The sequence below is a fragment of the Lactuca saligna genome, chromosome 5 (assembly GCF_052625555.1).
Source record: "Lactuca saligna cultivar CGN05327 chromosome 5, ASM5262555v1, whole genome shotgun sequence".
Classification (NCBI taxonomy): domain Eukaryota; kingdom Viridiplantae; phylum Streptophyta; class Magnoliopsida; order Asterales; family Asteraceae; genus Lactuca; species Lactuca saligna.
In genome coordinates, this window is record NC_136421.1 from 107,393,739 (window position 1) to 107,410,155 (window position 16,417).

Below are 16,417 nucleotides of genomic sequence, written 5' to 3' on the forward strand. Positions count from 1 at the left end.
GATGGACTCGATTTTCTCGAACCATCGAGATAAAGAAATGACACCTCCAGCGCCATTAAAGGATGTTGGTTTCGCATTCATGAAATCCTTATAGGAACCCCCTTTTTGGTGTCCCTAGCTAACCTCAGGGTTTTGAGATTGAGTACCACCACCCAAACCACTAGGGTTCATTTGTGACATAGCTGCTACTATTGCAGCTGTCATCATTGTCTGAACTGATGCTAGGTCAAACTGGGGAGGAGGTGGCGGCGAAGAAGGATTATCGTTGTTCTTCGAGCTAGGTCTCTTTCGGGGAGGCATCTTGATCTAATAAGATCAAGGAAAAGAGGATGGTAAGTCCTCTACATTGAATCGATAGATATGATAGTTATATGATTCGAGTAAGCGATAAAGCAGGAAAGAGTTATCGAACAGATAATTTATCGCTAAGAGTGATCACAGAGAACTACTCGAATGAGGATTATTACAGAGGATCGAGGTCGAGAAATACTCCCATAGTATTTCATGAATTGTTTACGACAATGATTCGATGTTTGGGATATTAGGGTAAGTTTTAGGCATGCCACATACCACAGTCACTCCCAAGCACATGTTGGTCGTGTCTCGAATGAATATAGTTGGCCAGGCCATATTGACCCTAGACACGACCACATAACTGCCCAGGTTTAACCGTAGTACACAACACCCATTTACTTATGTTCTGTTCTACTTGTGTTTACGGATGGTGACGGTTCGGTATACTTGTATACTTTTGAAAATACTTATAATTTGAAGATACTTTTGATTCAGAGCACTTAGGCCCCTTTAGTGTTTATAGTTTTATACCATGTAAGGTTTGGTATACTTTATTCACTATAAACAAGAGCTCTGATACCAATCTGTCACACCCCGAAAAACGAAGGCGGAATACATTTCCGGGGTTGACTACCGTATTGAGTATCAAATCCAATGTACATAGTAAGCAAAGTAAAACAAGCATTACATTACATAATAATAGTTTTACAGTTGTTTCAAAAGTAAAGTTTGTACAATTGTGATACTTAGTATATATATATAGACAAAATGTAACGGGTCTTCATGTGCACCGTCTTTATGCAAAAGGATATTTGGGTACCTGTTCTAACGCTGACCTGAGAACACAAGCGGTTTGAAAATTAGCATAAAGCTGGTGAGTTCATAAGCGGTTTTGTTTTACGAAAATGTATCGGTTTCCTTTCTATTTCCGAAATGTTATGTACACCAAGAAAATCCCGTATTTTCTTAAAAGTTGGTTATTGTTTCACAATGTAAAGTTTAGTAAGTTTGTCCACTGAAAACATGTTTACTCATGTGAAAATGTATAGTTGATTATCTGACTGGTTAAACTGTTCTGTTTACTTATCATGTGTTACCAGGAAAGTCCCATACTTTCCTTATTGTATGTTACCAATTTGTAAAAGATGTAATGTTATCCATTCTGTGACCCCTTCTAGTTATGTAAGTGTTACCCAGGAAAGCCCCATGCTTTCCTGCATGTATGTATCTTATGTAAACGATGTGAAAGATGTAAATGATGTAATCGTGATTGGATTCCATGTTTTCCCCAGGAAGGTCCCGTACCTTCCTGAATGTTAGTTACGGTAAGTAAAAGATGTAAAAGATGTAAACGATGTATGAAGAAATCCATTATTTCTGTAAGTAAATCTCTGTTATCCTAATTGCGAGTTTAATAACCATACAATAGACTGTAACCTGTGGCAATAAGTAGTCCACATGTGGCAATAAGTCGTCCACATACTTATGACTTTCGTCACCCTTGAACCATTTCGGTTCGGCTGTAGCTAGCAGCCAGGTGTGGGGTAGTCAGCCCCGTATAGATCTATACACTCAAGTCACGCTCTCTAAATACCAGAGATTCTGGTTATGGGTGTAGTCCTCCACTCGCGTAATCCAGGTGGAGTGTTCTCCGAGGACGTGTCTCCAATCATACCGGAATAACAAATTTACTAGTAATAATATGAAAGTCCTCCACTCGCGTGTGTGCGTGGAGTGTTACTGAGGACAAAACAGTGTACAGGTATTATATTCAAATATCTTAATGTCATGCTTTTAACTGAAAAAAATGTGGAAAACCATTTGTGAAATACATGTAAAACATACTAGTTTAAAGACTTATTTCACAAATATATGTTACGTGATCTGTATGTTCGATCTGTTATCAGTTGTAGTTATCAGTTATGAAAGCATAAGAATATGAAACACACATTGAAAACATGTTATGAGTACAAGAATTCCCTTGTACTTTGCTTGTGTTCCCCCCTGAAAACAGTGAAAACAGTGAAAAAGGGTAGGGGTATGAACTCACCGGACTCGGAAACGTGTCGGTTTTGAATGCTAGACGTTGGTTCGGGGTTTGATTACTTGCGATGACCCTATGTAAGATGATATAATGTCCATATATATACAATTAGAGATACATTCACTAATCATATGGAACATTACACTCCAATGAGGTTAAACACCTCAAAACGAGCGTTTGGAGTGACCCGGGTGACATCTTCGGACTTGTAATGGCACTAGGGACTTGGGACTTGAGTTTACTCTCCATAAGTAAACATTTAAATGAGTTTACAACCATGAAACACACTCACACATGAGTTTAAGGCCGTAAACTCATGTTGGTGTGGTTTTGAGGGTTTAAGGGCTCAAATGGACATAGAGGATGCTTGAATGGATTATCTAAATTGCCTTGGAACACTTGGAATGAGTTTAAATCATAAAAATGATTATTTTATGGGAGTTTACGGCCCAGTATAGGCTCCTGGCCGTAAACTCCTTAATCTTCATGAAAATGATGTTTAATGTTGTTAAAACAAATCACATGTGATTACTAGAATTATTCCAAGACCTTACATGAGTTTTATGGGACATTTGAGGGGTGTTATGGAGTTTACGGCCCATGAGACCCTCCTCATGGCCGTAAACTCTAATGTAGGGTCATACAAAGTGTTTCAAGGTCTAAAACTTGCATAGAAGGGCTTCTAAAATTCATCTAAAGGCTTTAGGGGTGTTTAGTTTGCATTCTAACACCAAATGTTTTGGAGTTTACGGCCCAAGGACAAGCCTTGGCCGTAAACCCTTATAAGTCCCACAAATGATGTGTTTTAGACCCTTAAAGCATTTTTGGTTGGTCCCGTGATTTATTCCCAGGCTTTTGGTGGTGTTGGATGGCTTTCTAACACTTTAGAATTGGTTTTATGTCACATTTTGGGGAAATTACGGCCCAAGCACTATCCTTGGCCGTAAACTCACATAAGTCCCATAAAATTCATGTTTCAAGTGTCCAAATGCTAAAACCAAGGTCCTACAATTCATATCTAAGCCATAGGAGTGATTTGGAAGGGTTTTAGGGCATGAAAAACCCCCTTTTACATGAGTTTACAGCCTAAGCTTATGCCTTGGCCGTAAACTCCTTTAAATGGCTCAAAATCATAGTTTTAAATGTTCTAAGTCCATATCTTGAAGTCCCATAGCCATATCTAAAGTCCAATTGAGTTTAGGAAGGAGTTTAAGGGCTTAAAACCCCATTAAATGGAGTTTAGGGCCCAAGCTTGTTCCTTGGCCGTAAACTCATGTTATTGGACCTAAAACTCAATTATTTCATCAATTTGAAGGCTAAAGGTGTTGAATAACATGTTAGGGAGGTTACCTTAAAGATTTGAAGCCTTAAACTTGTGATTTGGACCTTAATTCTAGCTTGAGGAGAGAGGTTGTAAGAGTTTAGTGAGAAACTTTCCAAAAGGCTTCAAATGAAGTTTTAAACACGTTTATATAGTGTTTAAGTTTTGGATACGGTGGAATTCTACCCGATACCGGCGTTAGACGGGGTTTTTGGTCGTACCCGATTAAGTTACCGTAACCCGATACGGTAAATTCTAGAATTATCCCGATCACTAAAGTTGGGTGTTAAATTGATTTCTAAATGTATTAAGACACCCATTAAGTCATTTTAAATGTGTACAAATTAATGACTTAATTAAACGGAGAAATCGGAAATCGGAACGACGATCGGTTGCGCGAAAGAGTTACATTGAAATGATGCAGAAATTTCGGGTTGTTACACCGACACAATTTATATGGATAATCTTTTGAGAATAGTATGTTTATGATTACATATTAATATATTATAAGTTCTAATATATTATTATGGAATCATATTATTTAATTAGTATTGATCAAGAATTAATTTATAATTAATTAAGTGATCAAAAGGAACTAATTAAATATGGACTCTTATATATATGGAATGGGCCAAGTTCATTTAGGTTGGGCTAAGCTTTCATGGATAGTCCATGGAGTGTTTAACCCATGGATCCTAGGAAATGAAAGGTCATGGGTATTAGGGTTTAACTCTAATCCTCAACACTATATAAAGATGTACTTGGTTGGTGAAATTGGCACTAGTGTGGTACACTAAGAAGGGCTAGCCGATTTCACAAGAGAGAACCAAGTATCCATATCCTCTAAAGTCTTCCAAGGTGTTTTGGTGATTTGTGATTCCATTTGAGGCTTCCACACTATTGGGGCTAAGCTCTTAAAGCTTGAAGACATCAAGCTACATCAAAAAGGTATGTCATCTAACTAGCACTTTGTAGTATAAGTGTTTCATAATATGCTAGTTAGGATTAAAGCCTTGGAAGTTCTTATTTGCATGTATAATTAGAGAAAACATAGATCCAAGGTATTTAGGGTGGCATGTACACTTAGGAGTGTTAGAATGCTTATAACCCAACAGTTCATACTAACCCCTACCCGGCAAAGCCTTACGTGGGTAACCTTCCGAAGTGCAACAAATGTAACTTCCACCACACCGGACCTTGCCGGGAAATGCATTGCTCCAACTGCAACACAAAGGGGCATACTGTCCGTTTCTGCAAGGCTCCCGCAAAGCCGAGCACTCAAGTTCCCAATACTGGTGAAAGACCCCAACTTTCATATATTTGAAAGACCCAAACTTTCATACTTCACAATATCATTACTCCAAAACATGCTACTTGCATATTCATAAAAGCAATATTTTACATTGATAAAAGGATTACTAACTATTGGATATAAACCGTCTATTACAAAGTGTTATATGTTACATAACTACCCAAGATATTGTAATTTATACAAACATAAACTGAAGTACAAAAGTACTATTACAAACTATTCTAAATTCTTCAACAGTATGTGAACATACTAGTTACTTATCACCTGCAATTGTTAAACATTGATAGGGTAAGCGGTGACGCTTAGTGAGTTCAATAATAGATACAATATAACGTTATGCCATATATATACTTCAATGTGGCAAAAGCAAAGAGGAACAACAAGATGTATGTGTAAATCATGTGACAAGCGTTCGTATCAATCAAAGACTTTATTCAAAGATATACTTTTCAATGCTTGATATACATCAATAAAACTTTGGCCCAAATGGCATAGAAGACATGCAATTTCTGATTACCATCTTGTTAGATTTCAGGCTTATAGTCATGTCTAACCATTTGCCAATGCCATAGAATAGAATTCATTCTCTTATGGAGACATGCTCTACATGGCCAGAGGCTACGTACTAGTACCAATGTGAATCTAAGTCCTTTCACTGATCACATGGTCAAAGGTATTACAATTGCTATAAACATAGCGAATAAAATAACACGGGAAAATAACTCAGAATAATAACACTGAAAAGCACATAGCACATATAACACATAACATACAATTGTTCCTATATATTGAACTCACCTTAAGTTAATCGGGGGTTAAAATAGTAATTTGGACAGTACTTCGGCTTTAAATATGACTTTCTATGTTGAAAACCAGGAGCTTAATTGAAAATCGGGCTCTGCGAAGGTAGGGCTTCAAAACCGAAAAGATAAAATTTTCGGGCTTCTCGGGGGTTCTCGGGGCGTGTTTCGGGAGCTAAAATTGATACCGGTGCTTCGGGAAAAGTCAAAATAGTGAATATATGGAATTAGGGTGAAAAAGTGTCAATATTCTAATTTTAGCCAGGAGGGTTCGCAGGTCTCTATTTATAGGGCCGAGGTTCGGAGGTGCGCTGGTAGAAGGGACACGCGGCCGCTGGAGCGAAGGCCATGAACCGAGAGGAGGGGAGCTGGCACGCATGCGAGGCTCGGACAGGAAGCGACGAAGCAGCTCGGTGGCATCAGCAGCGAGGGACAACGTGGCTCGGATGCGAGGCTGGTAGGCGAGACGTCTCTCGCGTCGTACTGGCCACTGATGCGAGACGTGTCTCATTCTTGCTGGACCTCGGCCTCGGCGAATTAACTTGCAACACGTGCCGGCTTCGGATTGGGCCACGTCTCTGGTGACACTGCTGCTTCGTGCGAGGTGACGTGGCCTGGCACAATTCATGCGAAAATTCTCGGTTTTCGGGCCCCGAACTTCTAAAAATTCATAACTTCTTCATCCGACATCCATTTTCATCAGAATTTTTACCATTGTACTACGAATGACGATACCTTCGATTCTCGTTTAGGATGTATCGGTCAAATATCGGTCGATCTAAAATTCAAGTTTTTAGTTGTCTACTGCTAAGTTGAAACTTCAAAAAATCATAACTTCCTCATACGAACTCAGATTTTGGCGATCTTTTTATCGAATTTCTGGGTTCAATGAATAATACAACTTTCATTTAGATTAATAAGGCTAAAAAAATAGTTTATCAAAAACGCACTTTTTACGTCATTCGGCGCCGTGCCGGTTTTGTCGTGGATCTTCGGTTGGTCATAACTTCTTCGTTATAACTCAGATTTCGATGAGGTTTTCGCCTACAAGTTTCTAACGAGATTATCTACAACATAAAATAATAAAAATTTATATTTTCACTAAATTTCACTATTTGGATTTTAATTGGAATCTCATAAAACTTCCAATATTTTCTGAGTGATTCTAAACATAGTTTTACTTCATTTCTAGTAAAAACCATCTGTGTGACAACCCGATATTTTCCAAAAGCAGTGTAACGCTCAAAAGTAAAATACAACAAAAATTATTTGGAGTCAATTAAATTAACCTAAAAAATAAAGTGTTCAAATATCTGAGTTGGGATACATCAAATGTTAGATATCGTGCCAAGGTTTCCAAAAACATAAATAACATTCAAAACCGGGTTATATCAAAGAAATTATAACCACTCGTATATTTACGACACACCGTTAAAATGTTATTTAACGTAAAAAGTGAAATTTCAATAAAATGCATTTTAGCCTTAAGTATCTAAACAAAAGATGTAGAGTTCGTTAGACTGTAAACATACATAAAAAGATCGCCCAAATTGGACCTCGTATGAAGAAGTTACGAATTTCCTAAGTTTTGTAACAATAATAGAGGGCTAAAAACTCGAATTGAAGATTGAGTGTTATTTAGCTATCACCACCTAAACGGAAGTTGAAGATCTCCACAATAGTAATAAAATGATAAAAAGACAAACAAAAACCGACGTCGAATAAAGAAACTATGAATTTTTAACGGACTTTAGTAGTCCCGGCCTATTAACAATATTCATTAAAAATAAATTCAAAACTAGCCGACGGAGTCTAAATGAAAGTGGTAGGGCATAATCTCACCTACGCGTGGATATAAAGAACGCGAAAAACAAAGCCCGTATGCGAAAGTTACGGAATTTAGAAGATGGAAGACTGGATTACGCCCCGCATAATCCCAGAGTACGCCCCGCGTACTAGACCCAGTGTCAAGTCCCATCGGCTCGAGTGCTCTACGCTAGCTAGACCTGAGTCGTAAGCCATGACGCATTTTTACGCCCCGCGTAACCAAAGTACGCCCCGCATAACCGAAGTACGCCCCGCATACTGGGTACGCCCAGCGTACTCCGGTAGTACGCCCCGCACGAGGATCCTCCAGCCTATAAATAGAGAGGTTGAGCTTCGGGTTTTTGCACACAATTCTTAGATCCTCTCTCACTTTTACACACCCTAGAGCTCCAGAGACCATCCCGACACCTCGGTTTCCGTACCCAAGCCCCCGACGAAAGATCCACGCCACCGAGATCCCCGAAGACGCAGCTTTCCGCGATCAAAGTTCTGCTCAACTTTAGCCTCTCTCTCTTTGAACCAAACGAGTGAGTTCGTACCCCTACCTTTCAATTCTTTTCATGTTTTAGGGGGGTAATACAAGTACATTACACGCTAAAGTATCATTTTATAAACATAAATGTAATGTCTATTTTTGAATATCGATACAAACATCTTTATGTATAAAAGGCTATTATATCACCAAGTTATTTTCACCAAATGGAACATACTTTCTGAAAAACTATAATGGGTATAGTTAATGAGTCAATCCTACATTTTACATATACATCTTGAAAAACGAAACACTTTCAAAAGAAGTAAAGTCATTCTTATTGTAAATCTATTTATACTAAGCAATGTGAGGTATTCAAACTTCAACGTACATTTATGTATGCATTTCAAGTCCTGTATTATATATCATAATCTCTTGGAGGGAGAGCGTGATACTTGTGTATAGATCTATACGGGATTGACAATCCCGCACCTAAACTATTAGCTATAGTTAGACCGGCAGGTCTGGGGTGACAAATGTCATAACACTACAACACCTGAAGAATGTTGCTACAGGCATTCAATGTCAATAGTATGGTTATAAAACTCACATAAAAAGTATAAAAACAAGTTTGATTTACGAGATTCATATATGCATTATAGTTTTCTACATTATTTTTCATACAAAGTTATCTTTATTATTCACGTACGAAAAATACTAACGCATTCCAACTCCGGAAACTCTTCGAATCATTTATAGAAAATATTGGATTTTCTGAAAACCTCATTTACCGATTTACTGCCAAAAAGGATATACTTCTCAACTCAAAACACTCATGAACTCACCAACTTAATTGTTGACACTTTTTCAAAACCACTTGTATTTCTTAGGGAACCAATAATACAGGTAACCATCAACCTTTGGAAGAAGGAACGCTAAGAACGTTTATCGTTAAACAATTATATCATCATATTGTAATATTCTTTTGGAAATATGTATAACGCAACAATGTACGTTTTTATTATATATATGATGGTTGTGTACTTTCTTTACGATATTCAATTGTTATGGTACTACGTGAAGTCATCCACCCCCGAATGTTTCCGCCATTCTGGTTTGTGGGTGTGACAGATTGGTATCAGAGCATTGTTTATAGTGAACTAAGTATATCGAACCACATAAGATATACAAACTATAAATACAACGGGAACCAAAAACCCTCTGTCAAAACATTTCATAAAAATATATTTTCCTTTAAGTATATACATTTTTACCCACATGTATTAGTCTCGTATCATGACAAGTTTTCTAAAAAGTATTAAGGCAAGTTGCGATACCTAGATTGGGCCTTGGGGTATGTAATCAAATCAAGAATAAATATAGCCTGATCAACTATATTTTTCCTGGATTTGACCAATGTACGTCGAGGAATGGTCGTAGTAGTCAACAAGCCAAAAACTTATAAAATTATTCTAGATTCGCTAATTTGGAATACTAAAGGACTATTGTTACAAATAATAGTACAATGAAAAACTTGCACTCCATAAGATATAGTTAAACATAGGATGTCGTTAAATAGAAATTTCTTTTCTTATAAAAATCTCATACCTCTATCCCGGTACAGACAAATGGCCGGATTTCCTTCACCGGGAGACCCCTACTACCTAAACCAAGGTAACGGCGGCTGGATAGAAGAAGACCCGGAGGAAGACCCAGAGGAAATCGAGGAAGAGGTCGAAGAAGAGTTCGAGGAGGAAGTCGAAGAAGAATTCGAAGTCGAAGTCAGAGAAGAATTCGAAGTCGATGAGGAAATCGTGGAAATTTCTAGTGGGACAGACTCCAAACCGGAAGTGATCGACCCTCCTGCTCCTTATCCTCCCGAAGTCAGACCATATTACCCAGGACCCATCCCCATCTGGGGAAGCCATCTCTACAACTGGAGCTGCCAACTCGGTGTACGCCCTCCTTTCGGCATGTGTCGAGATTTTTACAATGTCAGTGGGGGAGGCTCAGCTGATCGAGCACTTCCTGTTATTGTGGGCACTATCGCTACCCAGACCTACCATGCGGACCAGCAAGCAGCCAGAGTTCGCGAGATCAATGCTGCTACTCAGGGTAACGCCGCAGACATCCGTATTCTGGAAGGACTACACGAAAATACCCAAATCTACACGGGGACGCTTCAGAATCAAATTGTGAACGCACTAGCAGAAATAAGAGAAATGAAGGAACAACAAGCAGATCTTGAAAGGCGCCTGATGGGAGTCAAGCGGTCAGATGCCGAATCTAACTCCAAACGTACAACACCCTGCAAGTAGAACTTGCTCAGCTCCAACAATTTTGATATAGACTAGGACCTCGGATAAAGTTTTTCCCTTATTTTCTTTTGTATCTGTAAACGGAGACCTCTAGATAGGTCAAATTTTCCTAAAACTAGAAGCATAATGTAACACACCTTAGGTGTGACATATATATATAAATATGAAGTACTTCTTTATATACCTCTCAAAACCTATGAAATTAACTAAATTGTTGTATCTAATTTGAAACCAAAAACTAAAGTCAAAACAAATTACAAGATACGACTAACCCTCAAATACACGATTGTCAAAACATTAGAAACTTATAGTATTCGTTCTTATTTTCTCAACCAGAACATGCCTCCTCGTAGATCAACACGCAGAAACTCAACTCCAGCACCACCTCCACCACCCCCTCGAACTATGGATGCAGCTATGTTCCAAACTGTTGTAACAGTCGTTGTAACCGTGACGATGGCTCAAATGAGCAACAATGGGTCAGGAGGAAGAATAAACAGCTTTACAAGTGGCCCAAGCCAAGGCCGTTCCGGAGTATGCACTTACAAAGACTTCACTAATGGAAAACTTATTCCCTTTTATGGTACTGGGGGAGTATTGGCTCTGTCCCAATGGATAGAGAAAACGGAAGCCGTATTCGAAATTTGCGCATGCCCTGAAGAAAGCAAAGTAAAAGTTGTTGCTTTTACTTTCGCTGAACGCGCACTGACGTGGTGGAACGGACACGTCAAGACACTAACCCTAGTGGTGGCGAACTCCATGGGTTGGGAAAACCTGAAACGAATGCTTCTACGAGAATACTGCCCAAGACGCGAGATTCAGAAGCTTGAACAGGAACTGTGGGGCCTTTCGATGGTAGGCTCGGACATCGCAGACTACACCAACAGGTTCAGTGATTTGATAACACTTTGTCCAGGGATGTTGATTCTGGAAAGCGAAAAAGTGGAGAGGTACATCTGGGGACTATCACCCCAACTTCGAGGAAGTGTGTTAGCTTCCAAGCCCATGACCTTCGACAACGCCAATGAGCTGGCACAATCTCTCATTGATCATGGCGTCTGCCAAGGAGTCACGACTATCGTAGCTGAACCAACCAAAGGGAACAACAACAACAACGATAACAATGCCAACAACAACAGCAAGAAGAAATTCTGGAACAAGAGAAAGGGGCAAACCTCGCAAGAACCTTCAATGAAACAAATGGTAGCGGTTCATGCTGCTACTGCTCCTGCCACAACTCCTACTACCCCGGCGCCAACAAAACAATATGCAGGGAACATGCCCAAGTGCAGCAAATGCAACTACCATCACCACGGTAATTGCCGCGAGATGCACTGTAAGAACTGCGACAGGAAAGGGCACACTGCCCGTTTCTGTAAAGCGCCAGCGCGACTAGTCACTCAAGTTCCTGGTACTGGGATAAGCCAAGCATGTTATGGGTATGGAGAAACTGGGCATTTCAAGAGGGATTGCCCCAAGACAAGGAATGTTGGTGGTATTGGGAGAGTGCTGGCGATAGGTCAAAATGAAGCAATAACTGATCCAACAGTGGTTACGGGTACGTTTCTCCTAGACAACATTTATGCATGCATACTCTTTGACTGCGGTGCAGAGAGAAGTTTTGTGAGTCATAAATTTAAACACCTGCTAAACCAAAGACCCCAACCACTCAATAAAATATTCACTGTAGAAATGGCTAATGGAAAAACAGAAAGCACAAGTGATATGTACGTAGGGTGCACATTAAATTTAAATGAACACTTATTTCAAATCGACCTTATGGCCATTTTGATAAGAAGTTTTGATGTAATCATCGGTATGGACTGGTTGAGTCTTCACCATGCCGACATTCTTTGCCATGAAAAGGCCGTTCGTCTCAATCTGCCCAACGGTGAAAATCTTATCATATATGGAGACAAACCTAGTTCAAATTTGCAAATCATCTCCTATGTTAAAGCACGAAAATATCTTCGCAAGGAATACCATGCCTTTCTAGCCCACGTAGTAGACCAGAAACAAGAACCAAAGAACATTAAAGACATTCCGGAAGTCTGCAACTTCCCAGACATTTTCCCAGAAGATCTTCCAGGGATTCCACCAAAACGCCAAGTCGAGTTCAGAATCGACTTAATCCCCGGAGCTACTCCAGTAGCAAAGTCGCCTTACCGTTTAGCCCCAGCCGAGATGCAGGAACTGTCCAGTCAATTAAACGAGCTGCTAAGCAAGGGCTTCATCAGATCGAGTTTCTCACCATGGGGAGCACCGGTCCTGTTCGTGAAAAAGAAGGACGGATCTTTTTGCATGTGCATCGATTACCGGGAGCTGAACAAACTCACAATCAAGAACCGATATCCCCTTCCACGCATAGACGATCTGTTCAACCAACTACAGGGAGCGAGCTACTTCTCAAAGATCAACCTAAGATCTGGTTATCACCAACTACGAGTAATGGAAGGAGACATCTCCAAAACGGCTTTCCGAACACGCTATGGTCACTACGAGTTTGTAGTAATGCCCTTTGGATTGACAAACGCTCCAGCGGTGTTCATGGACTTGATGAACCGAGTATGTCGTCCCTTCCTGGACAAATTCGTGATCGTGTTCATAGATGATATACTCATCTATTCTAGAAGCCAGGAAGAACACAACCAACATCTCCACCAGGTGTTGGAAACATTGAGGACAGAGAAACTGTACGCAAAATTTTCAAAGTGCGAATTTTGGATTCGGGAGGTGGATTTCCTAAGACACGTAGTAAGCAAAGAGGGAATACATGTGGATCCCTCGAAGATCAAGGCAATAGAGAGTTGGAAGATTCCAAGAACCCCTATGGAGATCCGGCAATTTTTGGGACTCGCCGGGTATTACCGAAGGTTCATACAAAATCTCTCCAAGATTGCCAAGCCACTCACCACACTAACTCAGAAGAATGTGACATTCGACTCGGGAGAAAAACAAGATGCCGCGTTTCAAATGTTAAAATGAGCATTATGTAGTGCGCCCATCCTAACCTTGCCAGAAGGAACGGAGGAGTTCGTGGTCTATTGCGATGCATCAAACCAAGGACTCGGGTGTGTCCTGATGCAACGAGGGAAGGTCATCGCCTATGCCTCAAGGCAACTAAAGACGCACGAAGTGAACTACACAACGCACGATCTTGAGCTAGGAGTAGTCGTCTTCGCTCTAAAGATATGGAGACACTACCTCTACGGCACGAAATGTACAATCTTCGCTGACCATAAAAGCCTCCAACATATCCTCAACCAAAAAGAACTCAACATGAGACAAAGACGGTGGGTAGAACTGCTAAATGATTATGAATGCGAGATTCGATATCATCCCGGAAAGGCTAACGTGGTGGCCGATGTACTCAGCCAGAAGGAATACTCGGGCTGCAGAGTGAAGTCTTTAACCATGACAATCCATTCACACCTGTCCACACAAATCAAAGAAGCTCAAATAGAAGCCTTAACATCTGAGAATGTGGCAGGGGAAGCTTTAAGGGGAATGGATAAGAAGCTTGAAGTCAAGAATGATGGAGTTCATTACTTCATGGATAGGATTTGGACACCGAAGTTTGGAGGATTTAGAGAAGTCCTCATGAACGAAGCCCATAAGACACGATACTCCATACACCCCGGCTCCGATAAAATGTATCTCGACCTCAAAAAGTTGTACTGGTGGCCGAACATGAAAGCCGAAATTGCTACCAACGTAAGTAAATGTCTAACGTGTGCTAAGGTCAAGGTAGAATACCAAAAGCCCTTAGGATTGTTGCAACAACCGGAAATACCCGAATGGAAGTGGGAACGTATAACCATGGATTTCGTAACCAAACTACCCAGCACGGCAAGCGGACTCGACACCATCTCGGTGATCGTCGACAGGTTAACTAAATCAGCGCACTTCCTACCGATCAAGGAGACGGATAAATTGGAGAAGCTAACTAGGACGTACCTCAGAGAAATTGTACAACTACATGGTGCGCCCATATCCATTATCTCGGACCGAGATAGTAGATTCACCTCAAGGTTCTGGCAGTCACTACAAAAAGCTCTAGGAACAAGACTAGACATGAGTACCGCTTATCACCCACAAACTGACGGCCAGAGTGAGAGAACCATACAAACCCTATAAGATATGTTGAGATCTTGCGTAATCGATTTTGGCAAACCTTGGGACACCCATCTTCCCTTGGTCGAGTTCTCGTACAACAATAGTTACCACACTAGTATCAAGGCTGCCCCATTCGAAGCCCTCTACGGCCGTAAATGCAGATCACCTGTGTGCTGGGCCGAAGTGGGGGACACACAACTAACAAGAGGACAAGCAAACGACCACACGCTCACTGGACCATAAATCATAAGGGAAACTACGGAGAAGATTGTTCAAATCCGGGAATGCCTGAAGGCATCAAGGGACAGACAAAAGAGTTACGCGGATAAAAGACGAAAACCCTTGGTATTCCAGGTTGGAGATCGAGTCCTACTAAAAGTCTCGCCCTGGAAGGGGTTAATACGCTTCGGAAAGCGTGGGAAACTAAACCCAAGATACATCGGACCATTCGAGATCCTTGCCAGGATCGGTCTAGTGGCGTACAAACTTCGATTACCTCAGGAGCTCCACAATGTACACCCTACCTTTCACGTATCAAACCTAAAGAAGTGCTTGTCCGATGAGACCCTTGTCATCCCGCTAGACGAAATTGCAATAAATGATAATCTCCAATTCATGGAAGAACCAGTAGAGATCATGGACCGGGAAATAAAAAGGACTAAACAAAGTCGCATACCTATTGTGAAGGTCCACTGGAACGCCAAGCGAGGACCTGAATACACCTGGGAACGCGAGGATCAGATAAAGCAAAAGTATCCGCACATTTTTCCTTAACCTGTAAACTCTATCTTAGATTAAATTTCGAGACGAAATTCCCCTAACGGGGGGATGATGTGACAACCCGATATTTTCCAAAAGCAGTGTAACGCTCAAAAGTCAAATACAACAAAAATTATTTGGAGTCAATTAAATTAACCTCAAAAATAAAGTGTTCAAATATCTGAGTTGGGATACATAAAATGTTAGACATCGTCCCAAGGTTTCCAAAAACATAAAGAACATTCAAAACTGGGTTATATTGAAGAAATTATAACAACTCGTATATTTACGACACACCGTTAAAACGCTATTTAACGTAAAAAGTGAAATTTCAATAAAATGCATTTTAGCCTAAAGTATCTAAACAAAAGATGTAGAGTTCGTTAGACTGTAAACATACATAAAAAGATCGCCCAAATTGGACCTCGTATGAAGAAGTTACGAATTTCCTAAGTTTTGTAACAGTAGTAGAGGGCTAAAAACTCGAATTGAAGATTGAGTGTTATTTAGCTATCGCCACCTAAACGGAAGTTGAAGATCTCCACAATAGTAATAAAATGATAAAAAGACAAACAAAAACCGACGTCGAATAAAGAAACTATGAATTTTTAACGGACTTTAGTAGTCCCGGCCTATTAACAATATATCATTAAAAATAAAGTCAAAACTAGTCGACGGAGTCTAAATGAAAGTTGTAGAGCATAATCTCACCTAGGCATGGATATAAAGAACACGAAAAACGGAGCCTGTGTGCGAAAGTTACGGAATTTAGAAGATGGCAGACTGGATTACGCCCCGCGTAATCCAAGAGTGCTCTATGCTAGCTAGACCTGAGTCGTAAGCCATGACGCATTTTTACGCCCCGCGTAACCGAAAAACGCCCCGCGTACTGGGTACGCCCAGCGTACTCCGATAGTACGCCCCACATACGAGGATCCTCCATCCTATAAATAGAGAGGTTGAACTTCGGGTTTTTGCACACAATTCTCAGATCCTCTCTCACTTTCACACACCCTAGAGCTCCAGAGACCATCAAGACACCTCGGTTTTCGTACCCAAGCCCCCGACGAAAGATCTACGCTACCGAGATCCCCGAAGACGCAGCTTTCCGCGATCAAAGTTCTGCTCAACTTTAGCCTCTCTCTCTTCGAACC